At 34.1% G+C, this 26,528-nt stretch overlaps 1 pseudogene; it reads left to right on the forward strand.

Annotated features, from left to right (window-relative positions):
* The first annotated feature begins 3,591 nt into the window (after positions 1-3,591).
* Positions 3,592-26,528, forward strand: part of LOC149222310 (DNA replication licensing factor MCM7-like) — a 70,680-nt pseudogene continuing 47,743 nt past the window's right edge.

Genomic DNA, 26,528 nt, shown 5'->3' on the forward strand with positions numbered 1-26,528 from the left:
CACAAAAATAACAATAGAGGGATTCTATGGGGCACAGAAATAACAACATGGGGGTAATAGGGGCACAAAAATATAAATAAGGGGTATAACTACAATAGTAATGGGGTAATCACTAGTATTATAGGGACCCAACATTGTAGGTTGTGGAAGACTAGGGGCAACAACACTTCCGTCTTTATAGTTGTGAGTGGTATGCTTCCTAGTTGCCATAATTTTGCTTTCCATTTTTCTTGCTAACCTGAATGCCTTCTCTAATGAATCAGGTTCCCAAAGGCAAACATCATGTTGGATATTATCCTTTAAAGACCCTATGAACAAATCAATCCTATTCTCCTCTGGAATATCTTTTACCCTTATGTTCAATTTTTGGAACTCCTCAATGTGCTCCATTATTGAACCCTTTTGTTTGATACTTATCAATTGGCTAAAAAAAGTGTTGCTTTTTGTATCTTCATAATGTGCTATCAATTCTTCCGTAAAAATTTCCCAAGTGATAAATTGTTTACGAGAACAAAGCCATTGATACCATACAAACTGATTTGGTTCCAAATATACAGTTGCCATACGTACCTTTTGTGCGTTTTGCACATTATTGAGATCGAAGAATTGCTCCATCTGTAATATCCGTGTGGCGGGATCCTTGCCATCAAACTTCCTCATATCGATTTTTGGAATATGGTGATTCTTCGATCCAACATTAGCGTCTATGGAATCATGATTAACATTTCTTTTGTTCTCAGCATGAGTTTCCTTTACTACCTTTTCACCATTAGTAAGTATTTCTTGTAGAAAATTTGTCAAATCTGTCTTCAAATCTGCCATGCCTGTCTTCAAATTTGTGTTCAAATCTATCTTCAAATTGTCCATCTTAGCTTCCATGCCATTCATCTTAGCTTCCATGCCCTTTATCTTAGCTTTTGTTAACTTTTGTGAGCGTGACATTTGTTGCACTTGTTCTTGTAATTTTGATATATCATGTAGCATTTCTTCCTCTTCTTCATGAGTCATGCTAGAGCTTTCAGGTTCCTTACTAGGTGTTTGCATTTTCTTTCCTCAGGGCATCAGTTACTGATAATAATGCTCTACTATGCCCTTTGAATTCCTTCAAAATAAATTTCAAACCAAGCTTAAGCAAAAATTTAAAAAAAATCTACACACCTTTTTTCACTTTGTAGGAGCTCGATATTGCCTCTGATGTATCTTTGTACTTTCCAGTCATCTAGTTCTGAATTTTTGACCTGTAGTAACTCTCTATGTCCTCTTTCTAATGCCACCAGTCTGATCCAAATTGGATTCTCCAAGGAAGAGTTATGCACAATCTCCCAAGATGACCTGATTATAGACCTTTCCAGAAGAGCGAAGTTGTATGAAGTGCCACGTGTACAATTTTTGATATTTGGTTCTGAAAAAGATATACAAGAAAATACAGTCCATCCTGTTTCTATACCTTCTTACGAAATTTCAATCTGATTCCCATAGAGAAAGTTATGACGATTTTCCCCAGGTCACCTGTTTTGAATGTAATTCAGTAGTCTGCAAAAGACCAACTTCCTCAGATCATATCTCCGCAAATATCGCGTGAAAAGCTCTGAAATTCGGACCCAAGGTTCAGCGCGATTTCTTCTCAAATGGGTTTTTTTTGCGACTTCTGAAACGTCACAGAAAAAAGTTATAGTGAAAATGCCACGATGACCTGTTTGGAGCAGCGAAACCCTAGAATCCAAAGCTCTGATACCAAATGTTATGAAACTAGCTCAAGAGAAGATAGAAAAGATAGATCAACGCCTTAGAATTCAGCCTCTTCGAGGGGGTAACCTCCTTTATATTACATAAATGAACAATTCTTGGATGATTCAAATGACAAAACCTCCTTTCTATATATAGGAGTCTAAGGAGTCACAATATAATCTAGCCGACCTAACAATAATAATATAAAGCCACAAAAATAACAATAGAATGATTCTATGGGGCACAGAAATAACAATATGGGGGTAATAGGGGCACAACAATATAAATAAGGGGTATAACTACAATAGTAATGGGGTAATCACTAGTATTATAGGGACCCAACAGTATAAATCAGATGTTGTAGATCCCACACAGTAAATCCCTGATTCCTTTCTCCATTGAAGCTCTTAAATATATCTACCTAAAGCTTACTTTTCCCCAAAGAGCTAAGTTTTTTGAAATCTTCCTCCCAGAAGATTCTCAATTTCCCAAGGAAACCCCCCCTTGTCCCTCTTCTATTCCCCCCCAGAGAACTAGACATATTATCTCTATCTTATCTTGTCTACTTGGATATTTCTTGGTTGAATGGGTAGATGAGCCTATTTTATGCTTTCTATCCATGATTTCCATAGAAGAAGGACCTTCAGTAATTTTTTACTATAGTCTCTTTTTTTTTTATATCATTCATGAACAATTCCTTCAGTTTTTAACTGAAGGAATGTTAAGATATTCTTCTATTCTCATGAATATGTTCCTTTTCTTCCGCATAGACAGGTTTCCTTTTGTAGTCCAGAAACTTAGTCAGCAGGGTGAGCCTTAGTCTATAATCTTTTGGACTTCAATCATCAGAAAGCATTCACAGGAGTACAAGTTTAAAGACTTTCTTGACCAGTTCATATATCCAGCAACTTTTTTGTTGAGCAGCCAACAAAGTACCAGGATCAGTGAAGACATTCAAAAGGTGTTGCATCTCTGTGAGTAGGTGAAAACAGGTGATTGGAATTTATACCAAAATTATACAGAGATAAGGGTTTATGGCTCCTAGATGCCACCATATAAACTACCAAAATACCTTCCTATGAGGATATTTTCCTTAGAATACATCAAGAAAATAATCCAATCAGATAACATTCACTTTGTGGTAGCCAAGTAGAAGTCACAGTTCAGAATAAAAATACATATAGGGCCATTTATATGTAACAATAAAACATTAGGAGAGGAAGAAAACCTCCTAAAACAAATGAATTTTCCCCTCAGCTTCACATGGTCTTATGACCTCTTTGGGGTAATTTCTAAGCTAAGGTTGGAGCAGAAGACAAAATTTTATGTACATACCCAAAGACCACAAATTAAGAAATATATGAATCAATATGATTGGGTAAAGAACATATTGCAGGAGGCCGAGGAGAAGGAACTTTTCAAAACCACTTTAGAGACTCCTACCCTTAGAGAGAAAACCAAGAAAAGGAAAAGAGAAGATGATTCTTCTCTACTAACATAAGTCTCAGCATAGAAATTCAAGATTCACATGAAGAAAACAAAGACAAGCTCCAAGGTAGATTTCACACCAGGGGAAGAAACAAAGGGTACTATTATACTCTATGGCCTTCATACTTTACAGTTTGGTAGCAGACCACTGATTCTCCATCATCCTCAGCCACTAAAGAGAATCTAGCCACAAAACCTCATACAACAGGGTCATTTACAAAACAGAGGAAGCTAGACATATTTCAAAGGTACAAAGAAATCATACAGAGGAATGAAGCCCTCCATGACAAAATTTATACTCAATTCCGGAAGCAGTGTTCCTCAATTCAACACAGGCTCATTTCAACCTTTGATACAGAGAAAGGGAGAATTCACATGGAGTTCTTGCAGGCCCAAGTACCTAAACCTAAATCAACAGATCATTTCAGGCAGACCACCTTTGAATTTGAGGCAAAAGATGTCAATCCTTTGGACCAAATAGACATTCACAAGAAAATAGGAGAGATGGTGTATTCAAATTTCACACAGACTGCCATTACTGCTTCCAAGCTGCAACTATCTTTGAACAATGTTCAATCACAACTCAAACTGGAAAAAAAATCCTCTCTAGCCAAAGATAACATAATCAAATATTTAGAGGAGATGGTGATTAAAGCAGGATTTGATCCAAGTAATTCAAAGGCTATTGAAGAGATTATTAGGAAGAAGAACAATGATATAACATCCATGAAGAATCAATTGAATCTTCCTACCATTGTAGATCCTCAGGAAAATGAATTAAGAGAAACAAAGATACAAAAAGAGGAAATGCCAAAGCTACTCGTGGAACAAAGTGCACATATTAAAGAGATGCAGGAAAAGATGGATAAATTGATCAAGGAAAAGGAGCAGAATACAACTAGGTTAGCACAACCTTTGGAGGCTATACCCCTCACAGTCTCAGTGCCAGCTACAACATCTTCATCAACTGTCCCTACAACCGAAACCACAGATGCATCAAAAAAGCTGGTTAGAGCTATGGAAGACATGACAATAAGAGACAAGGAGATTGAAAGTTTGAGAGCACAGGTACAAATTCTACAGGAAAAATAAAGCAAGTCAGATGATTATCTCATAGAAGAAGTTAAAAAGTCAAATAGGTTGACTACCTAGTTACAAATATTAGAGCAACAGAATCAGATTAACAAGAATTTGGGTGAAGCCAAAGGCAGAATATGGAAAGATATTAAAAAATCAATTAACGAAATGTGACCCAACATCCATATCATTTTTGAACAACAAGAACTAATTCAGAAGGAAATGGAAGCCATTGCACAAACTAAGGAGGAATTAGGTGATAGATTGAAAGAAGCAAATACGATTATAAAATTCCTCAATTTAATGAATAAACATGAGTTGGAAGAATTGTAGATTGAAAACAGAACAAAGACAATTTTGGAAGTTAAGAAATTTTTGGTAAAAAAGAATCTAATGTAGCAACTTGAAGAGAAGTGTCAGGTACTACAGATTGGTGTTCACAGGTTCCTCAATAGATTTAAAACACTACAATACAAAGGAATGCCAAGATTGCTGGTTTTAAATGAAAAATTGATGACTTTGTCAGATTATAACAAAAAAATATCAGAGAAGGCTAAAGACATTGCAAATTTGCATCCATACATGGAAATATTACAGGTAAAGTGTTGTTGGAAGCATTAGGACATGATATGGAAATTAAGCATGTGGTGAAACACCATTTCCTCACCAAACCTACCTTTGCCAAGTATACTGAGGTAGATGAGGTTTACAAGAAAATGTTAGAAGTTTCTATCCTAGGTGAAGAAAGATGGGATGAGTTACTCAAGTTACTAGGATAACAAGGTGCTTCATTGTACAACTCAACATAAAGAGTGCAACAGGATTCAAAGAGGCTAGATATTCAAAAATTCAGTAAAAGACATTGCCAACACTTCAAGCATTTTCGATTTTCCTAAATTATTATAACAATTATATAGATTCTGTTTAGGAATTCCTTAAATATATCATGTTCAGTTATGACAGGATTTTTTGTAAATATTTTTATAAATACCCCTCATTTCGAATGAGAATGGGTTGGTAATTGTGGATTATTATTGTTTTGTACTCAAACAAAAAGCTATTGTAGTTTCTAGAACATTAGTGGAACTATTCAATAATAAAGGAAGCTATTCACAGGATTCTTGCGTTCAGTTGATTGGTGAAGTGCATCTACTGTTATTTTCTTATTTTCTCTGTCTACCATGCTTATGTTTTCTTTATTCTTAATTGTTAAACAGAAAGTATAAGTGCATAATTTGTTTCTCAGCACCCTATACTCAGTGTTAACTATTCTTAATGTTTCTCAGCTGATATTAAGTAAAGGAATTCTTCACTACTCTTTTTCTTAATTGAATCTTTTCTTTTCTTCTTTCCATCTCATTCAGATTAAAGAATCCAATAGGTGGGCTACCTTTCCTTGTGAAAACTTCCCTTAAAAGCTGTTCAGATCCATGATCAAACAGATGATTCCATAGCCCAATGGTGATATGATCAATTTATCAACCAAACCCTCATTTAAAACAACCAAGTCTGTACATTACTAACTAGCCTAAAATCCTTAATCAAAACAAAGTTTAATTTAATAGAGAGAGCCCTCTTTGAAGCTAGTAGGACTAGATCCCAACTTTCAAAGTGGTTGGAAGTTACCTCTATGATCTTCTTTTGCAACCTCAGAAATTACAGAGTGATAAAAAGGCTTATGCTGAGAAACATTGGATCTTTTAGAATTAGCATCGTCCAATACCTCCAAGTATTTCTTATCTAAAATAACATCAAGCCTCATTTGAGATGTAACACGTACTTTTTGTATATTACATTTTTTTTAAGGTAGGAGTACAACAACCAAAACTGTAAAATAAAATTCCATCTCTAGTCATAATTAACCTTGAATCAATTTGCAACACACATCCAAGTTAAAAACACAAATATATGTTCACTTATGAAATTGAAGGCATAGGTATATAACAAACAACTCATGAACCACCATCTTCTTTCACTAGGTCACTTTAGAATGGATGATGAAATTTACTACCATGGAATTCAAATTTTCAACAACAACTACCGGAAGGAACTGACTATCAAAGTAGGCCATATAATTAATAACCAACGTATGGTCATTGATATATTCCTCTACCACCATTCAACTAGCCCTTGGGTTGAGGAAGAAATTTCTGCAAAGGCAACAACTTTGCAAGATCAACATAAAACTTGTCTCCAGGAGTATATGAGGCAGCAATGATGCCCTCCATCATCTTTATAGAAAAATAAGCTTAAATATTTCTTCAACTTTACCTATATGGGTTTTATGTTGTAAGTATATGGGAGAATTGAAGTATGGAACCTTCTCATTGGTAAGCCTGGTCACTATGTCTCCCTCACAGGTGGAGAAATGTTGAAAATTCCACAATCTTTTGTAGGACAACCCCACCTCATCCTTCACCAAAACTTCAATTTTCAAATTTGCAAACCCCCCCACTAATTGATTTTGGTTTAAGTCAAAACACTATTCCCTGTTTCCTTTATATAGTCCATGATTACTGCCTAGTAAACCCCAAAACCTTGTGTCTTCTACTATCAATGGAGAATTCAACACAACAATAAGAAAGTGAAAGACAATGCAAAAAAGAGAATGTGCATCAATTATGGACTGATGGGATCTTATAATTAGTTTCTATGACACAACTACATAATTTAACATAATATTAAACTTTGATCTTGTCAGGAAAGGAAAATTTGGTGATGTAGGTCAATTTTCCTTTTCTATAGTAGTGTTCAATTTGAAAGACATGATGGTTCCAAAATTCCAAAAATCTCAAGTTGGAAAAGGGTTGCAAATGTTTTCTGAGTGATAGAAATGTACAATTGATATTTACAAATCCACTAGTTTGACTATATTTTGTTCTATTGAGAAATAGATCTTATAGTCCCATCCTATAATATATACAACTAAGAAGTTATAGGACATATTTGGGCCTACATGGTGTTCTTTATTGTTGAAAATATTCTTGTCGTTTACCTTATTCCAAGGTGAGGATACTTGGTTCAGAGCAACATTACCATGAGATAGAGCACACACCATTAAAGTATATGTAAAATTAATTTGGAAGGTATGTCATACAAAAACCCATTATACATCATAAATGTTTCACAACTAAGCATATATAATTGAAGAAAAGGAATTTCGATTTTTTTTAACTACACTAGTAGTTACAGAGATATCTGTCTCATTTTGTTCTCTTGGACTTGACTCTTGGGATTTGTATCCCATGTCCCTCTATCATACATGTTCTGCTATATTGAACTTAAACCCTTGGGATGTGTATCACATGACTTTTCATTTTGTATGTCCCTTTATCATACATGTTTTTCTATATTGAACTTGACCCTTGGGGTGTGGCCTATGACATTTTTTAAGCTTTCTATAAAGAAACTACCACCTTGTCTAGTGCAATTTTCTATAGTAGCACTAGTTAGATGCATTCATGTTTCATTTGCCTTGGTATATTGAGGAGGTGATTCTTTTCATATGCTTAGTATTAGCCATACCTGACTATGGTTGGAAGGTTGGAACCTACAATAATTTTTTGGTAGGACTTCCCATTTTATTAAGGCTTCCTCCTCTGCCAACCAAATTGTGTTAAGGACCTTCATTCTATAGGTTTCTATAATAGCCTAGTGGCCTGCCAACACACTAGAAACCTGATTATTCTATTGACTAACTGTATATTTTATGTGTATTTGAACCTATTAACTTTCGATTAAAATTAAACAATTTAATAACAATAAATAATTTATTATAATTCTATTTTAATAACTACTAATAAATATTTAAGAAAAAAAATTAGGAATATTTTTATTTCAATCAATATGGGCTACATTTATATCTCCATATGATAATATGTCTAGCCTATTTATGGCTAAGAATGCATATAAAGCTGTTTTAAACTCTAATATAATCCTAAACATAAATTAAAAGTTAGAATTTAGGTTTTATGATTAAATACTAGGAGAAGAATAACTCCTACTATATTTTTTGGGTATATGGGGTCAATTAGGATTCCTTGGAAGAGATATAAGTAGATATAGGGTGATGACTATAGTTTTCCATAAAAAACCCTAGAAGATCCACCTAGTAGCTTAAAAACTTCAAGAAAATTAAGGGGAAGACTCTCCACTAAAAATATTCCTAAGGTTTTAAAGGAAGGATTTGTCCAATGATAACATGAAGAGAATGCACCACCTCGACTAGAGAAGTACAATTACACTTAATAATCATTCATAAACTAAATCCAAGTCTCGGAGATAACAATTAATCAAAACTTCATTTGCATCCACAAACCCTAGCCATCAAAATCCAGAAAAGTTGCAAAGTCATGCACAAGATCATCTCCTTAATAAGGTGCATTGGTTATTTTCCATAGTTAAGTAGAGAAGTAGTAATGTTTCTCCACAAGTAACAATGATTTATAAATGAGGAATACTTCTCTTATTTATATGAGATATCAAGCACCATCCTTATCCATTGGTAGCTCCACAAACATAAAATATGCCCTTATCTCTCACAAGCCCTAGATACCAATGAACAACAAAATGAATTAATTTCATTTCATACCAGCGAACAGTGAAAGCTACAAGGGTTTCGTTTTGAACTCTTTAGGACACAAAAAAATGATGTAAATACGACCAAAATTGAAGCAGATCTAGAGCCTAAGCTTGCCTATAATTTTGTCAATGTTTGTATCAATAAATCACCTCTCAAATCCGTTTTAGTTCGCTATTTTATTTCTAATGTTAGTTCCATTTCAGGAATCCACCGATAGTACATTTTGAATCAAGGTGTTTCATCCCAATAGTAAGATGTCTTCATCTTTTTTGGAGCTTTGAATTGAAAGTGCATACCTTTCTTCCTTGCTCTTTGTTTTATAATCAACTAATATTCTTGTGGAATTTTACTTACTTTTTCAGTTATTTATGTGCAAAAATAGATGTAGTTGTTTTATAAATTTGCTACCGGTGTAAAGAAATTTGTCATTGCCATGGTCAAGTGTCGAGAAGGTTGTACATTTGCTGAAATCCATGATGAAATTATGGATGATGAAATCGTTTGATACCCTTTTGATTTTATCCATGATGGATTAAATTTAAATCCAAAGCAAGATAAAAATGGAAAGTTTATATAACACTTTTAGGCATCAAGAGGAAACTAGCCACATTTGATGTGAAAACAAAGGGTTCAAATGTAGTGGAAAAAATACCAATATTTAGAAACATTGAAGAGAATGTGGAGGGACCTATGCATAAATAAACAAGAGTTGAAAATAGGTCTTTGTTAGTGGAACACACCATAGTTGTTCATCCTAGTGTATTGGCATCTTGGGGAAAAAAAAAAAAAGTTTAATGGAAGAGTTTGTCAATGAGAAACTTACTCTCAAAGTATATTCAGAAAAGGGAGAATATAAAATAAAGATCCATTGTGAAATTTGTGGCATTGAGTATGGAACATGTGATGTATCCTTGGCAATGGGAACAACACACAACTTCAAAAGTCATCAAATGAAATCAGGGGCCCATCAAAAAACCTTTCAATGCCAAGTGGTAGTAAAATTCCTTCATGCTACAAAGTACAACAAACAACGGTGGTTGGAGATCGATTTCATATGATCAAGCAATAAAAATTCTAGATCATTTCAACAAGACACAAGATCCTAATTTGTTCAAGGTGGTGGAAGCAACACTTGCAGACTATAAGGACATGAAAAAAGTGAGAGTGCCGACAAGTGATAATATTGTCAGTTTCCTAAATGATAATGGTAGAAGTGTCCTCACACACACAATTTTATTAATTAGGAAAAGAAATTACACAATAATTTTGCAAGAGTTTACACACACACTCCAACACTCTTGCAATCAAGAGAATGAGCTATATATAAGCTCAATGTCCTAACCTATTCTAGTTATGAACCACTTATTGAATTAACAAGTGTCCATTTACAATAAATGCAATTCTAACGAATATACTAACTCTACTCCTATATTGGAGGCTAAGATATGACATTTTTCTATATGTCATATCTTTTACAACAATATTCTATTTCTAAGTGTCTCCAATATTTAATTAAATATTATAAATAAATACATATTCTATCCTAAATTTGTGAACAATGAATTATGTATTTCGGATCATCTAACATTCCCCCCTATGATCCAAAGATACATTACAACAGATACCAAGTTCATCTATGAACTTAGTAAATTTGATCCTGCCAAATGGTTTTGTGAAAATATCGGAGACCTGATCTTTTGAAGGACAATAAGCTAGCTTGATGACATCCTTGGCAATGAGCGATCTAATGTGATGATACTTGGTGTCCACATGCTTTATTTTGGAATGAAAAACTGGGTTCTTGGCAAGCTTTATGGATGACTGGCTGTCGATGAATAATGATGGAGCTTTTGCTTGAGGAATGCCTAAGTCCTGCAAAATTCTGTGCAACCAAACAATTTCACACGCTGCTTCCCATGCTGATATTTTTTTTTGCTTCGACTGAAGAAGTGGCCACTATAGCTTGTTTCTTACAACTCCAAGATATTGCAGTTGACCCACTGTTCATTAAGTAACTCGAGGTTGATGCTCGATCATCAATACTTCCAACAAAGTCGACATCTGAAAATCCACCAAGTACAAAGTTTTTAGTCTTTTTGTAAAGAAGACCAAAATATTTTGTTCCTTGGATATATCAAAGAACCCCTTTTGGCTGCATTCCAGGGGCTATCACGTGGTTCTTGCATAAAGCATGAAAGAATACTGACTACATAAGGTAGATCTAGTCGAGTGGTTGTCAGATAAATGAGGCTGCCAATCAATTGTCTATAAGTAGTGCTGTCCACCATTTCTCCCCCTTCAAATTTTGAAAGTTTCAAGTTTTGTTCCATGGGGGTAAGAACATGCTTGCACTTCTGCATTCCAAATTGCTGAAGAACTTCTGCTGCATTCTTACTCCGAGAAATGAAAATATGATTTGGACGTTGGAATACTTCAACTCCAAGATAGTAGTGAAGCAGTCCCAAATCTATCATCTTAAAACTTGCATGTAACTCCTTTTTCACCTGTTCAATATGATCATCATTGTTGCGAGTAATGATCAAAAGATCTACATACATAATAAGAATCACCAGATTTTTACCCTGTTGGCGTACATACAAAGTGTCATCAGATTCACTTTGTTGAAAGCCAACTTCTCAAAGGTATTCATCCATTTTGGCATACCAAGCTCGTGGAGCTTGCTTTAAACCATAAAGATCCTTGATCAATTTGCAAACCTTATGTTCTTGTCCTTCAATCTCAAAACCTGCTGGTTGTGTCATATACACATCTTCCTATAAATCTCTGTTGAGGAAAGCACTTTTAACATCCATTTGATGAATTTTCCATCCTTTTTGAGTTGCTAATGCAAGTGTTAAGTGGATGGTGTTCCATTTAGCTATAGGAGCAAAGGTTTCCTCATAATCAATCCCTTCATGCTGCGCAAAACACTTAGCAAAAAATATTTCTTTGTACTTGTAAATGTCTCCATTTTGCTTGTACTTAATTATGTAAACCCATTTGCATCCGATGGGTTTAACACTTTGAGGACAATCAACAAGTTTCCAAGTGTTGTTGCCTTGAACTGCCTTATATTCTTCAACCATATCTTGTTGCCATACTTTATATTTTACTGCCTCTTTGTATGTGGAGGGTTTAATAAAATCATTTGTGATCAAGGAAAAATTTCCTTCATTCCTAGTTGACCCCCTTGTTCCTATGTTATTTATCTCATTAGGCCTTACATCTTTCAAAAGTTGAACAACCCATTTTGGAAATTGATGTTCAATTGTTGGAGATTTTTAAAAGTCACCATCATTATAAAGAGGATTAATGTAAATAGAGGTACGCTGATCAACTACAGATTTTGGCGGCGAAGAATCACTATCAGAAGAACTGCTACTACTAGGAGATTATGATGAACTTTCAAAAGACCTAGAATGTGTTGGTGAAGTAGATGGACTGGATGAATCATCTTCAAAGGAAGGAAAATCAAGTTCATACCAATTTTGTGAATTTGGTTGACTTTGAATGTTTTCTTTCCTTGTATCTCCTTTTGTTTCCAATTTTTGAAGAATATTTTCTATTTCTTCAGCACTCTTACTCTTAGTTGCATAAAAAATTACATCTCTGCTGACAATAAATTTCCCATTTGATAGAATCTTGTACCCTTTCTTCTCATCCGAATATCCAATCATTGTGCATTTCAAACTTCGTGAGTCAAGGTTAGTTCATTATTCTTTTGGAACTAAGGCATAACACACAGAACCAAAGACCAAATCAAACCAAAGCATGCTTCATAAGGTGTGATTCCATCCAAAGAAGTAGTGGGAGTCTTGTTCCTTAAGTAAACATCTGTATGGATTGCTTCTCCCCAATAAATATGACTTAAATTTTTAAAAGTTAACATAGATCTCACCATTCCTCACAAAGTGTGATTCATTCTTTCTACTACTCCAAACCAAACCATGCTTCATAAGGTGTGATTCCATCCAAAAAAGCAGTGGGAGAGACCTGTTCCTTAAGTAAACATATGTATGGATTGCTTCTGCCCAATAAATATGACTTAACTTTTTAAAAGTTAACATAGATCTCGCCATTCCTAACAAAGTGTGATTCATTCTTTCTACTACTCCATTTTGCTGTGGAGTGTAGACATTTGTAAGATGTCATTTGATCCCATTGTCTCTGCAATAACTTTGGAATTCATTTGAAGTGAATTCTCCTCCATTGTCAGTTCTAAGAGTGCCAATCTTTTCTTTGACTTCATTTTCAACAAGTTGATGAAAAGTTTTAAACTTTTCAAATGCCTCTGACTTATGCTTCAAGAAGTAAACCCATGTCATTCTGCTGAAATCATCAATGAAGAGTAAGAACAATGTAAACTTTGAAATGAGAACTATAAACTCAAAACGGGAACTCTGGCCAAAAAACCTCAAAAAAACATCAAAAACAGTGCTAAAAATGAAAAGTGTTGATACTGGAATAACACCTTTTTTTTTTCTTTTCTTTGGTAAATTTTCAACATGTTTTCAAAATGGCGGTGAAAACCAATTTTTTGCACAAAAATTGTCCAAAATACACCCTCGAAACGAAAAGCGTTAACGCTAGGAAAACATATATATATATATATATATATATATATATATATATATATATATATGATTTTTTATTTTTTATTTTTTATTTATTATTTATTTTATTTATTTATTTATTTATTTTATTTATTTATTTATTTATTTATTTATTTATTTTTTATTTTTATTTTTTCAGATGTAAAATTTCAACATTTCGAAATAATGGCATAAAATATTTTATCATGACCCCAAAAAACATTAAAATTAAAAAAAAAAGAATGAAAACATAAAATAAAATAAAAATTAAAACAATGAAAAAACACAAAACAAAAAATGTAAAAAAAAAAAAAATAACAAAACATAAATTAAAATATATACTAAAAACAAAACATAAAATAAAAATAAAAAACGAAAAAAAAAAAATCAAATATATAAAAAAAAATCAATCATAAAAGTGTAAAAAAAACAAAATTAATAATCAGAATTAAAAAACTAAAAAAAACATTATAAACAAATAAATAGTAAAAAAATAATATTAAAAAAATGGAAAAAAAAAAAAAATTATCTTGTAAACCATAAAAAAAAAAAATTGGCAAAAGAAAAAAAAATACAAAAATATGGAAAAGAAAAAAAACATTTAAAATAAACTAAAAATTAAGTAGGTAAACATAGAAAAATTAAGATAAAATTAAAAAATTAAAAAAAAAAATTAAAAACAAACTAGATTTAAAAAAAAAATAGAAATTAACCCAAAAAAAATTAAAAACTACTAAAATTAAGATTAAAATGTTGATACTTAGAAAAACAAATATAAAAATATATATAAAAAAGACAAAAATAGAAAATAAAAAATGTTAAAAAAAAAATTATCTCATAAACCATAAAAGAATTTGGAAAAAAAAAAAAACAAAATTAATATATATATATAGCGAGAGAGAGAGAGAGAGAGAGAGAGAACATTAGCAAAAACTAGGAAAAAAATAAATTAAAAACAAACTAGTTAAAAAAAAAAAAAACCCCGAAAAAAATTTAAAAAACTAATATTAAAAAAACACAAAAATAAACACAAATTATTAAAAAAAAAACCAAAAAAATTAAGAAAATTATTAAAAAACCAAAAAATATGAAAATATTATATATATATATATATATATATATATATATATATATATATATATATATATATCAAGCGAATTTCATATTTTAATTTAAAATTTAAAAAATTAGTTAAAAGAAAAATTTAATTTTCTTTTTAAACATTTTTTTTTAAACAATATTTTTTTATTTAAAAAAATCATTAATTTTATTTATTTATTTATTTTTTAAAACAAATGACATATTTTAATTTAAAAAAAAAAAAAAAATTATTTAAAACAAAATTTAAAAATTTTCAAACTTCGCCGCCCACTCCCCTGCTGCCCATGGTGGCGCGGCTGTGGGCAGAAGGCCTGGCGCCACCACAGGTGCGGAGGGCCTGCACGTAGGCCCCTCCGCCCACGACCGCGCCACCACGGCGGCAGAGTTTAAAAACTTTTAAATTATATATATATATATATATATATATATATATATATATATATATATATTTTAAATTAAAATATGACATTCGTTTTTAAAAAATTAAAATTTTTTAATGATTTTTTTTAAATAAAAAAAATATTGTTTAAAAAAAAATAATAATAATTTTTTTAATAAAAATAAAAAAATTGTTTAAAAAAAATTATTATTATATTTTTTTTAAATTTTTAAATTTTAAATTAAAATATGAAATTCGTTTAAAAAAAATAAAATTTTTTTAATGATTTTATTTTAAATAAAAAAAAATATATTGTTTATATTAATGATTTGGTTTTTTTTTTTTAATAATAATTTTCTTATATATATATATATATATATATATATATATATAATTTAGTTTATTTTTGTTTATTTTTATTTTTTCATATATATCTATATATATATATATATATATATATATTTTTTTTTTTTTTCTAAATTCTTTTATGATTTATGATATAATTTTTTTTTAACATTTTTTTTATATGTTTTCTAGAGAAAATTATTTCATGTAGATTGAAAATTTAATTAACGATGCATAAATATGTAGAATATCGAAAATGCAAAATATCGACCTTCTTCTTTAAATATGCAAAACAATAAAATCCTTACTATAAAAAAATAAAAATAAAAATAAAAACAAGAAAATATGAAGAACAAAACCACTTCCAAAATTATTAGATTTACAAAATAATTATTTACATTTCATACATTATAAAATTAAAAGTAAAAAAAAAAATCCTTTTAAAAAAAGGGCATGGAGTAGAATTACCACTTTTTTAAATCAACATCAAAATCACTACCATTCTAAAATGCAATGTACATAAAAAAAATTATAGTGCCAAAAACTATGCTCTAAAAAAAACATGTGTGTTCTGCATCACCCCTTTTCAAAATTGGGTCACTTTTTTGCTATTTCTACAAAACGGGTAACAGTATCAGTTCCTGTTTCAAAGTTCACATTGTTTAAGAAATATTTGCAACCTCCTAGAGAAGCTTACAAGGGTCCACAAATGTCACTTTGTACTAATTGCAAATGCCTGTTTGCTCACCATGAACTTGTCGGGAAAGTCTCTAGACTTTGTTTTCCATAAATGCAAGCTTCACATCTTGCATTTTCTTTCTTGAAGGTAGGAAGTCCCTTAACCATTCCCTTTTTTTGTAGTTGAGAGAATCTATCAAAGTTTAGATGTCCATATCTCACATGCCATAATCTGATAGGTGAATTTTTTTTACTTTCTGCCCTTGCAAAGTCAGAATTCCTTGGAATAAATGTTCCTTTCATCCTTAACAATTTTCCATCTTCATACCCTTTCATCACTGTTTTCATGCTCTGTTTGATTGAATTAATTTTAACTAGGCCATCTTCCAAAACCATCTGATGTCCAACTTGTCAGATCAAGACTAAAGACAACAAATTATTTTTAAAGGTGGGTACATACCATACATTTGAAATCAATCTTTCTTCAATGTCAGGAAGATAAACATTAACGACACCTTTTCCATAAGGAGTATGTTTTGTATCATCAACAAGAAATATTGAACTAAGGTGGCATGGTTGGAAGTTCCAAAAGAAGTCTCGTCAAAAATTCATGTGTTGAGTTGCTTTTGTATCTAAAATCCATGCAACTTCAAAATCACTTTTAAGAAAAGTGGAAACTAATGCTGCTAATTCTGAGCTTTGACTTGTGAAGACATATTCCGAAACATCATGATCTTGATCATTGGAAAATTGAGCTATGTTTTGATGGAACTTTGGAATTTTATCAATGGAAGTTCTACAATCTTCTGCAAAATGACCCACTCTGTTACATCTTCTGAAGACAATTTGATTCAAGTCTCTGCCTCTTCCTTGATACTGTCCTCTGCCTCTGCTTTGACCTATGCTTTGATTTTTCCCTTTGCCTTAACTTTGGCCTCTTCCTTGATTGTTTCCTCTGCCTTGAAATTTGCCTCCCTTTTGAAAGTTTCCTCTGCCTTGACTGTTTCCTCTTCCTTGAAAGTTGTCTATGCTTTGGCTTCTTCCACGACCTTTTCCACTATGTGCTACTGGATGTTGATTGAAATGTCCTCTTCCTCTGCCTCTAGAACTATCATTTTACGATTTACTTTTGCTAGCCTCTATGAAGAAGACATCTTCCCCTTGTTTCTTCTTCCCAAAATTTTTGTCGTGTTAAGTCAGCATCTCACTTAGCTCATCAAACTTTAATTTATCTAAATTTCCAGTCACTTGTAGAGTTTCCAAAAAATGCGTGTAAGAAGAAGGCAATCTAGAAATTAGAATTGTGGTCATGAAACTGTCATCTACTATTTGAAATCCAGATTTTACTATTCTTGCTTAATATTTTTAAGCCTCAATATATATTCAAGGACATCTCCCCATTTCGTTAATTTTTGTTGAAGCAACTTTTGATTAAGGTTGTGTATCAAATAGATCTTTGAAAGTACGCAAAGCAAACCATGCATCTGAGGTGTTTTCAATATGAATATACATCTCATCATTAACTGAAGACTTTATAAGAGATAGCGCCTTGGAATTTTTAACATCCCATTTTGCAAGTGAAGTTACATCTGTGGGTTTATTACGATTAATGTCTCCATCACATATGTCTTGCCACAATTCATTATATATTAGAGTGCTATCAATGAGACGTTTCCATATCTTGTATGATTTTACCCCTTCAATCTTATTAGAATCAGAGAATAGATTAACTAACTTTTACATTGTAGTGTTGAAGCTTTCCACCAAAAAGACTCAAGCACAAGAAAATAAAGATGAGCAACATGTCACACAAAACACACCACGTAAAAAAATTATCTATCGGGGCTTGGCCTTGACCCTCATATAGTCGTTGAAGGAGAAAAAACACTGAGCTTTGCACTTGGATCTAGTCAATTTCTCTGAATTTTTACAATGTAACTTTGAAAATTTGACTACTTACAATGCCCTTACAAATTTTATGAAAAAAATACTAAGCCGCCCTCAAAGTAAAAAATTACTTTGAGTTACAGTATCACTCTTATCTCTCCAAAATAAAAAATTACAAATAGAATCTCCTTATTACTCCAAAAATTACAAATGACCTTATTACTCCACAAATATTATAAAATCCTTATTACTCCAATAATAATAAAGTATTACATAAAAATATATACCCTATCTCTCTATTTGATTAAAAATTTAAAATCACTTTATAAGAGTGATTTATATAAAAAAAAAATTACTTTCCCAAATTTTCATGTAAAAGCATTTTACTTTCCCAACTCTTTCAAACATGAAGTTAAACACTAAGTCTGGAAAAATGCTTTTCCAATTTAAACTCCACGCTATTGAAATAAAGATTTATGACCTTTTATATTGAATTATGCTACCTTTGATTTTGATTTAGGTGATCTCTACTTTGCAGATATCTTCCAGGAAAGAAGCAAGCGACTTTTAGGTTGGCGATTTCCACGGAGTTCCTTCCACGTAGGTCTTGCAAGATGCTTCACTACTGGCTAAGTCAATTGCTGATGGATGGAGAGATATGGGATGGAGTTATTTGATGGAAGGACGAAGTTCCTCCTTCAATATTTTGAATCCAAATTCTGAATCTAGATTTGAATGTATAGTCGATGATTGAAGAGTAGGAATATCTTTTGTGGTTGCAAACTTTTTGTGCAGAAAGGTGCCCTTTCAATTAAATGAAGCATGGCTATATTTTTTACATGGAGCATGATGTCACTCTTGTGTTCTCACTAGAAGAATTGGTTCAACATAACCTTGTTCGATCACCATTAACTTGATCTTGCCCGTCAGCCGTGCTGATTTTACGTAATCCATTATGCTCCTTCAGAGCAGATCTCTATTATCCTTCAATGTCAGTGTGCGCCGAGAGGAGAAATAATTTGGTCTGCTCCACAATGAACAAGAGAGTTAGTGGTAATAAATACATGCAACGAGAGATGAAGAGAGCCCAACAATGCCTCTCGTTGCTAAAAAATCCAGCTTCTGAAGTGGTGTTAAAGATATGGCATGACGCTGATGCAATTTGTTTTGATGTGGATAGCACTGTTTACAAATATGAGGGAAGGAGGACGTATTTGGGTGTGTTAACTGAAGGGAGCACGATGCAGTATGGTGGTCAATGATCCGGATTTAAGCAGGAACGCAATAGATTACAGAGATAACCATAAATACAGAGATGCGATAACCATAAAAACATAGATGCAGCGGAAATAATACTTCATTTCATTAATGGAGAATACTGAAATATGCTTACAAATAGAAATAACCCAGCTAGGGCGATGGTAGCTTATCTCTGAGAAGAGATGTGTCGGCTACATGCCTCTGAACTGTGTTTACAATGAGGCTCGAAGGCCTATTTGTTATTGAGAAACAATGGAAAACCCTTAACATTCCAAAACCTAACCCTGGAAGATGAAACGCCAAACTATGGGCACCGTTTGGGTAAATTGGTACATCAACTTCCCGGGGTCGTAACTTTGGCATACGATCTCCGTTTGATGCGCATGATAGCCCGTTGGAAAGATCTCTCTGAGGACTACGATGGAAAAGACAATTTTTTAACAAAAAAATCACGGTAGATTTCCCAAAAAACGTCGTTTAGGGCCTCAAAACGGCTCCGGAAGTTTAGGACTCGAAAAACTGCTAAAAATAGTAAACTGCGCTATGATTAAGGAAACTGAAAAACTGAAAGAGATAGTTGTGGGGGTCCAAATGTGATAGGTGGGTGGCCACCAACATCCACCTAGATCATTCCTCCCCCCTTAGGAAGCAATGGTCCCCATTGCGTTGAGTTCCTCCTTGAGATGAGGAAGCTTCTGCTGAGTTAGGTCTCCAGTGAGCTGTTCTGCAATCTCTGATGTGTCCAGAAATGGTGGGAAGCATGGTCGACGATGGTCCACATTGAACAATCGGTGCAAGCGAAGGAATGGAGGAATGTTGTGCTTCAAAGCATTGTTGCCCACAGCCTTGTTACTGGTGTAAGGACCATGTCGAAGCGGTCTGAGTTTCTGATGGGTTCTGGTAAGGCGTTCTCTCCGCAGATGTAACCAAACTTTTTCGCCCACCTGAAACTTGTGTGGTACCCCTCTGGGTAAGGAGAAGTTGTTCATGTGTTCTGTCATGACTGTATCCCTATGTTGCTGCTGCTGCGTGGAGGAACCCTTTGCGGGGGTCATGGATGTAGCAACGATCTTCCCCTTACTTTGGGAGCAAACCAGACATAAAATAAATTTCCTAGTCTGTGAGATGAGCTTGCTGCCTTTCTTAGTAGTGATCAAAGAGGTGGTGGTAGGTGGAGCTACCTCTGGTATCCAGTATAATGAATTATCCAAAGAAATAATGACAGCACGAAGCCTTGACTCATACACAGCATGTCGCCTCCACAAGTATGGCTGGCCTAATAGTACATCACAAACATCCAGAGGTGTAACATCACACAATACCTCATCTGTGAAGGGCTTGATGCTGTAAGGAAGGCGGCATTGCTGGTGAACTTTGAGATCTCGTCCTTCGTGAAGCCACCTGATACTATACGGTTGTGGGTGTGGCGTAGTTGGTAGGCCCAACCGCTTCACGACCTCTGCTGAAACGAGGTTCTTTTGGCTGCCACTATCGACAGTGAATTGCAGCGGCGAACCCTTCACCCACATCTGTGAGTGGACGCTATGATTAAGGAAACTAAAAAACTGAAAGAGACAGTTGTGGGGGTCCAAATGGGATAGGTGGGTGGCCACCAACATCCACCTGGATTAGCCAATGCATTGCTGGATGGCAGCATATAGAGCAGGCCTGGAAACTAAGTAGAAAACAAAAGAGGTATTGTGGTGGGATTAAAAAATCCCACTTAGGTGGAGCTTAAAAAGATCATTAAACGAAAAGAGATCAATGGCACTATCAACTTGCCTCGCTTGATGAAATATAACTTACAGGGAAATTTTGATAGTGAATATTTTTTTTGTTATCATAAAAAAAATGATTTTCAGATTTAAAATTCTAAAATCAATAATAATAATCAAATTTATTTTCCTTTTAAAAACAACTGGACAATTTGCATACCAATCATTTGTTGGTCAATTGAATGGAGTTTTCTAAGACTTTGTTGAGCTAGAATCTCCTCCTCACATCAACTGCATTACTGGAGCTCCGGTACCACAAAAATGGCAGAAGTGTCCTCAGGCACACAATTTTATTAATTAGGAAAAGAAATTACATAATAATTTTGCAAGAGTTTACACACACACTCCAACACTCTTGCAATTAGGAGAATGAGCTATATATAAGCTCAATGTCCTAACCTATTCTAGTTATGGACCACTTATTAAATTAACAAGTGTCCATTTACAATAAATGCAATTCTAACCAATATACTAACTCTTCTCTTAAATTGAAGCCTAAGATACAACACTTTTCTAGATGTCATATCTTTTACAACAATATTCTATTTCTAAGTTTCTCTAATATTTAATTAAATATTCTAAATAAATAAATATTTTGTCCTAAATTTGTGAACTATGAATTATGTATTTTGGATCATCTAACAAATGAACACTTGAAATCAAAAAGCACACTACTACTACTACAAATTCGGCTTCACATGAGAAGATTGGGTTGAAGAGTGGCACGGTTGGGAGACTCAAGAAGCCTAAAATTGATAAGTTCCAACAAAGTTTGATTAGGTTCTTGGTCCCATCATCACCATCAGTATTACATAGGGGTTCTACAAGTGCAAATCCTTTTACTCCAGGTGTGTTAATTAACAGTTATGAAATTGTATATTATTTTATTTATCTTACATCAAATTTATTTGTTTTTAATTGTGTTGTCATCTTATTCTAGCTCAATTATCTCCCTTGTTATTGCACTGTTAGGGGTATTGGTATCCTTATATTGATAGAAATGGAGAGATATTGGAAACAAAGGTCCTAATGGATGATCAAAGGGGTGGAAAATTATGGGCCATAGAAGCATATGAAGTTCAGGCTATGTTATGAGGGAGTTAAATATAGTATTGATGGTACATATAGGCATATTCATTGCCATAGAGCTTCTAAAACAAGGATCCCATTTGATTGATCAACATGCAAATTTTGTAAGTTGGTTCCAGAATATTATGACTTCGGGATGTGATTATATTGTGAATCAATGTGCACCAATAAAAGAAGTGAATGAGATACAGGAAAAGGTAGAAGACTGAATTATTTGACTTAATATGAACTGAAGAATGTTGCAAGGGTTACAAATTCTAACCATAGATCAAAAATGTGAGCTCTTTGGTGGGAGAGGACAAAGGTTTCTACTCTATCTATTAGAATGAGATCCCTAAAGGAAAAGTTGTTTGAATAAATAGAAAGGAGGGTTGTCTTTAGGTTTTACAAGGATGTGTGTGAGGCACATAAGAAAGGAAAATTACAAGGTAAAGATGCAGTTTGGGATTTTGTCAAGGATATATTTTATAAATTGATGCTTGCAAAAGCATGGAGAAGGTATAGTACATCCAAAAAATCCCTTTATGGGATGATAAATTTATGGGGAGATCCTAGATTACATAGCTTTATTATCTTGAATCTAGATGGTCCTTCAATATTTACGACTTTAAGTCAAGTTAGAAAGTCATTAGCATATATCCCAGGGTAGCACCAACACATTTTGAGGCAGTTAGAAAAGTTTATGATTATTATAAAGCTAAGCATGTTATAGATGGCCCAATTCCTATATTCCTTGCTGAATATGAAACAATTGTGAAAAAACATGTTAGGTGGGTAGAAAAAGGCGATATACTGGTGGGGTTTTGTGGTACGAAAGAAGAACATCAATGCCAATCACATTTCTTGGTGAGAGTTGGTGAGGGATTTATATACTATGATATTACAAAAAATTCTTTTAAGAAAAATGTTATTGGCCATTATGCAGGTGTCATTATTACAAACCCTTTACATGAAAAGCTTCCTCATTTCGTTGTGGTTGTTCATCCAACATGCAATAGGTTCAATGCAAATTTTGTTTATCAACATTGGGAAAAGGTAGAATATATGTGGAAGAAACACATAGAAAATAATTTCAGACCTATTGTTGGTCATTCCTTGGATGGGGATAGAATAAGAATACAACTTATGCTGAAGGATTATTCTTCAACATCAGGTCTTCGATATCAATTCCTTGGGAAGCGTGGAGGATAACTGGGTTGTAGGATTGCATGACCAAGATTACATCCAAAATGAAAAAAAGCTAGTGAATCCTTTGTTTAGTGGTCAACAAGAATTGGTTTTAGGAAATGAGTACATAAGTTTTGGTCATGCAAAAATGGTTTATCATACTTTTAAAGTGGATTATCACAAGCATAAGTGTGAAGATATAAAGAGTTTGGATTGTGTTGGGAACAGGTTCCCTGGGGTCAATTTTGGGGTTAAAACCCCATGTTTTGGGGAAGAAAGCCTGAATTTTGTATAAAGAAATGTAAAGTCTCTGCATTTTGTGATTGCGGAGCGCAAAGATATCAAGAGTCAAAAAGGATTTTTGCCCTTAGTTTAGATAGGTTGTGTTGGCTTGATGAGATACGCCCTTGGTTCGTGGACCTTGGGATTGTATAAAAAGAAGGTCTTAGAGGACTCTAAGAGTCAGGTCAGTAGAGTTCATGGAGATAGAGTCATTGATGAGTCTGTAAGGAGCTAAGAGTGAGAGTCTTAGTGTAGGAAGAAGGATCTGTAGCTGAGTGCGCAGAGGCCTGGCGTAGAAGTCTGTAGTTGAGTGTGCAGACCCCTGCAACTATGTGTGTAGGGTAGTCAGAGTCTGTATTGAAAATATGGATCATCAATAAAGAAGAGTATTATGAAATTATTGTGTATTTTACTTTTGTCAATTGTATGTGATTATGTTATGTTAAGCAATGGGTTTATGTTTTATTAATAAATTGATGTGAGAATATTAATGTTTTCCTCTGTTATATGAATGCAAGTAGAGATATATTTTTACACAAAGATAATCTAAATTGCATGATAGAATTGGTGAACACTTAAGATAATTTAGAGAACTATATAACAAAGTAGTTATAGAGGTGCGTAAGTGCCGAGAGCACTTGTTAGGGTTATGCGAAGGACAATCGTAGACCTTTGCAGATGTTCTGAAAGACTAATAGAGAAGTACATTGATAAACCGTAAATTGGTTCCTACATCCCCCATATTGTTTCGTGTGAGACTTCAGTCTGCGCTCCGCGGATTGATGCTGAAAGGGCCAGTAGTGTAGGGATTTGCTTGGCTGACTAATGCTGAACTTGGTTCAGGGCCCATCAAGCCAAAAAATGGTTCTGTTGCCGAGACCAGGATCTGCATAATGAGATGTGTGATGTCAGGAATCCAAATAAGAAGGAGATTGAATACTGGTTGGATAGAAAGATCTACGAATTCATGACACATGAAAACATGAATCCATTATTGATGAAAGAATAGTGGTTGGATAGATATCTGTACACAGAGATACACAAAATCTTATTATGTTCTTTCTTGGTTGAATTATACGAGTGGATCGCGAAGTTGGTAGATGGCTAGGGAAGGTGGAGGCTTGACAATCCGATTGTCTAGACCCCGGAGTTAGTGTGGAAATTGGAAGTCTCTAAAGATAAGATCACGTGCGCTGTCGATCATTCTCTTGGCTGTATCATATGAGGGTTTGTGATAGAGTTCGCGGTTGATACTTTGGTCACCTACAACGAAGTAGAGTGCCGCTTCTTCAAGGGGCCACAAGGTAAGTATTTGAAATCATTGAATACTTGGATTAATATGCTCTTGTGTGAAAAGTGGGTCATGCAGTTACCTTGATGTTTGGAGCTATGCGAAGTGGAAGGTATTTCAAGGATGGAGGAAGAAAAGGTCATGAGTATAGCCCACTGATTGAGCCTCCTCTAAGTGATGATGAAGGAGCAACATAGGCTTCTCCGCTGAGCATTATTCAGTTAATAAGGCAAGGGTTCCAACAAATACCTACATTTCCTCCATCCTCATCCCATCCATCCACACCACCTCCATCCTCACCTCCACCACTTACTCCATCACCCACACCGCCGCCACCTCAACCACTGTTCAACATGGAGAACTCCGTAAAGCTACCAGTATTCAAGGGCATAGGAAATGAAGATTTGGACCGGTTTTGGTTCGTCATGAAGGCTGTATGGGAAGCTCAGGGTATCACGAATGATAAAATGAAGAAATCAACACTGGTTAGTGCTTTGCAGGGCTGCGCACTAACATGGTACATTAATTACAATACTGATAACCCGACGTCTGCGTTGGCAGATATCCAGACTGCACTGAATAGGGAATTCAATAGACCTTAGTATCAAGCGCAATCCATTGTGGGATTCAAGGAGATCATGATGAAGCCTAGGGAGACTGTGGTGAAGTAAAATTATGAGTGCGAACACAAACAATTCCTCTAGCCCGATAATGGGTCTAGCCACAACTGATACATTCTATGGAAGATTTCCTTTGGTTAGAACCAATTAAGAGGGCCTACCTCATAGTACACTTATCTCGTTTGATGATGTCATTGATTTCTCGCTCCAGCTATCTCTCGCTTCCTTCTTCAAACACCTGAAACAAGTAAACAACAACAAACAACAACTGTGATAATAAACAAATTGTAATTCAACCTACTTAACAAGTTAAGAAACATTAAGCCATGAACATGTAAGATGACACATCATGTAGGAAATCAATCGATAGTTGCATATATATTGAATCAAGAAGATATTACAACCATTGTGTTGATGTTGTCGTTCTCCTCTAACAAAACTAGGTTCCCACACACTTCTTCTAACATTCCATGATGGCCTCAACAATTGTAGTTTTAAGGGCTCTTCCCTTTAGGATTCACACTAAACCAAATTCACACTTCTCCCTCACATAACTAGAGATCTACAACTATGAATAGTTTGCTATTTACTCCAAACTTAATTAGCACTAGCACACCAACATTAACACTAGCTTGTGCTTGGGAAAAATGGAGGTTTATATAGGATGAATGGATGGGAGATGGATCCTCTTCTCATGGGAGAAAGTCTTATCTCTTGAGGTAGTTCCATCATTATAGGGGAAAGGAGCCCAAACTGACATCCTCAACCCCATCCGACCAAACCATTTACCAGACTTCCGTTACGAAGCTTCTAGAGCTGGAAGCTTCGACTCTTTATTTAAAAAAATTTCCATAAGAGGATCGACATGACTGGAGCAAAGCTCAGACACTCCAGTTGATGCTAGGGATAGTGTTAATCCCTACATATCAGCTTGAGGAGGACAAGGGCCATTAGCGCCAGCCTTGTAAATTGGGAAAAATAGAAGCTTTTGGGGAAATAGTGCAAAAGGGAATTGTTATGCTCATGAAGAGGGACACAATGGGAGTTTCTTCATGAAGGGTAAGCATATAGGGTTCACTGTAGAGGTCCTCCAGGATCAAGGAATGGAGAGTACAGGGATAGTGAAAATGTGTTGTGTAACCGATGCCCCCTAAAGAGTGAAGGCCAAACTAGAGTGAGGGATGAAA

Source organism: Pinus tabuliformis, chromosome Q (assembly GCF_031772625.1).
Source record: "Pinus tabuliformis cultivar Carrire ecotype Pingquan chromosome Q, CPIR1, whole genome shotgun sequence".
Classification (NCBI taxonomy): domain Eukaryota; kingdom Viridiplantae; phylum Streptophyta; class Pinopsida; order Pinales; family Pinaceae; genus Pinus; species Pinus tabuliformis.